The sequence below is a fragment of the Pristiophorus japonicus genome, chromosome 13, assembly GCF_044704955.1.
Source record: "Pristiophorus japonicus isolate sPriJap1 chromosome 13, sPriJap1.hap1, whole genome shotgun sequence".
In the NCBI taxonomy this organism is placed as follows: Eukaryota; Metazoa; Chordata; class Chondrichthyes; family Pristiophoridae; genus Pristiophorus; species Pristiophorus japonicus.
Window position 1 is genome coordinate 172155180 of NC_091989.1, and position 2958 is coordinate 172158137.

Sequence of the window (2958 nt, forward strand, 5' to 3'; positions counted from 1 at the left end):
TTATTCAAAATCTGAAAATATCGCGATAAATCCCAATATTCTGAAACTATAAGAATGCCTATCAAACGCAAAGCTACCAAGGCATGCGCATCATTTAAATATGTTAATATCTAAATATGACAGTGCGACAGAGTGTTGTACCACAGAACGGTGGGGTGCAGATATATTCATGCAACAGTTCCTGACCCGACCATGCAATCCAGCCAAGCATAGGCAAACAGGGACAAAGAGAAAGAAAGTCGGGGTAACTTACAGCTGACCATCCTCCATCTGCCAGAGGAGTTTGATTACTGAGCAAAGCGGGCAAAAGGAATGGGAGGAGGCTACGGGACCAGATTCGAGGAGGAGAATTTCAAGTGTCAACAGAGCGTGAAAAAGGAACTTGTGTTTCACTGCAAATGAAAACAATGTTCGCGTGTTAATTTAATCCCAGTTATAAAGCTGCACTGGTTTAAGTCTGGTTTTTTTTTTTAGCCGGTAAGAGAGCCACTTTCTAACCTTCAGGTTTATCAAGAATAAGATGCTATTTTGTCTATGCCGTGCTGGCTGTTCTGAGCCTCCATCTCCTTCAGCTAAGGAGAGGAAAATTGGCCAGGAGTCCTGCTCCTGAACTTCACACATATGTGTTTGTGGGCGTTGAAAGACAAAGCTGAAGCATTTGCAAACATCTTCAGCCAGAAGTACCAAGTGGATGATTCACCTCTGCCTTCTCCAAAGGTCCCCGCCATTACAGAAACCAGCCTTCAGCTAATTCGATTCACTCCATGTGATATCAAGAAACGTCTGCGTGCATTGGATGCAGCAAAGGCTATGGGCCTTGACAACATCCCGGCTGCAGAGATGAAGACTTGTACTCGAGAATTAGTCGGGCCTCTAGCCAAGCTATTCCAGTACAGTTACAACACTGACACCTACCTGAGAAAGTGGAAAATTGCCCAGGTATGTCCTGTCCACAAAAAACAGGAAACATCCAATCTGGCCAATCACCATCACATCAGCCTACTCTCAATCATTCAAGATGGAAAGGGTCATTGACAATGCCATCAAGTGGCACTTACTCACCAATAACCCGCTCAACGATGTTCAGTTTGGGTTCTGCCAGACCTCATTAGAGCCTTGGTCCAAACATGGACAAAGAGCTAAATTCCAGAGGTGAGATGAGAGTGACTGCTGTTGACAGCAAGGCAGCTCCCAGCATTGAAGCACTGACCACACTCGATCAGCTCCGCTGGACAGGCCACATAGTCCGCTTGCCAGTCACGAGACTCCCAAAGCAAGTGCTCTACTCGGAGCTCCTTCATGGCAAACGAGCCAAAGGTGGGCAGCGGAAATGCTACAAGGACACCCTCAAAGCCTCCCTGATAAAGTGCAACATCCCCACTGACACCTGGGGGTCCCTGGCCCAAGACCGCCCTAAGTGGAGGAAGTGCACCCGAGAGAGCGCTGAGCACCTCGAGTCTCAATGCCGAGAGTATGCAGAAATCAAGAGCAGACAGCAGAAAGAGCATGCGGCAAACCAGTCCCATCCACCCCTTCCCTCAACGACTATCTGTCCTACCTGTGACAGAGTCTGTGGCTCTCGTATTGGACTGTACAGCCACCAAAGAACTCACTTCAGGAGTGATAGCAAGTCTTCCTCAATTCCGAGGAGCTGCCTATGATGATGATGATGATGACTTAACCAAGTGTGGCATCAAGGAGCCCGAGCAAAACTGAAATCAGTGGGAATCGGGGGAAAAGTCTCCAATGGCTGGAGTCATAACTAGCACAAAGGAAGATGGTTGTGATTGTGGGAGGCCAATCATCACAGCCCCAGGACATCAGGGCAGTGTCCTTGGCCCAACCATCTTCAGCTCTTTCATCAATGGCCTTCCCTCCATCATAAGCTCAGAATGGGGATGTTCGCTGATGATTGCACAGTGTTCACCTCCCAAAGGGCAATTAGGGATGGCCAATAAATGCTTGCCTTGCCAGCGACACCCACATCCCGTGAATAAATAAGATTATAGTCAGTACAGGATCAGGCTCAACTGTGATGCACCGCATAGTACAATAGTCTGCTGACACTCACAGTCTAGGCTCACCCATGAAGAGCAGCCACTTGAGCAAAGTACCAGATGGTTGAGAAGGTCCATGAAATTGTGGCCCCAGCAAGTACGTGCCTTCCGAGATTGGGAATGAGAGAAAAAAATGGCAGAAAAAACTTTTTGGGGGTTTTTTTTTTCCCTTTTAATTCTTTAATCATTTTTTGTCTCTTTTTGGTGCATTTTATCTTTTTTCTTCTTTTTAACGCTCTATCTCTCATGTTTCCCAATAGATTTTCTTTTTTTTTGATTCGTTGCCAATCTTTCCAATTCTTTGTCAGATCACAAACGTCAGAGGTCACCTTGCACACATCAAGGATCACCCTGCGCCAATGCTCTTAGCCAAAAGGCCTAGAGCCCAAGCACCGTTCCTGGAAGTACTGCAATACCAGGTTCGTGCCATGGAGGTGGATGGGTCAGGCCCCCCACACACCTCCGTGGAGGTGGATGGGTCAAACTACCCCACCCACCTCCTCTTTCCAAAAAGCATAGGAGAATCACCTTCCTGATCCAGGGAGAACCACGTTGGGGTCATGGTTACTCCCCTGTCAGGTCAGTTACGCATGATCTTAGCCAAAAGACCGAGAAGCGGTGGTTTCCCAATAGATTGCCAGTTTTGATTTCAGATTTTCATCCCTTCATTGAGGTTCAGGAAAAATCACAGCTGTTATTGCGGTATGGAGCTTTCTGTTTATGTGGCAATGGCTGGAACGACTCCAAGAGATGGGGTTTGGCAGATTCCTGTATACCAGCTGAGGAGACTGCAACTTTGAACAGACTGGACTTCACCGAGACTAACCGACAATAAGGAGTGAATAACAAAAAGTCATAACCAAATGCAAAGGGATCAGAAAGAGGCAGATGATAGTTAACA

General features: G+C 47.0%; 1 pseudogene; it reads right to left on the reverse strand.

Annotated features, from left to right (window-relative positions):
* Positions 1 to 2439: 2439 nt before the first annotated feature.
* LOC139279174 (U2 spliceosomal RNA) lies at positions 2440 to 2677 on the reverse strand (annotated as a pseudogene).
* Between the last annotated feature and the right edge of the window lie 281 nt (positions 2678 to 2958).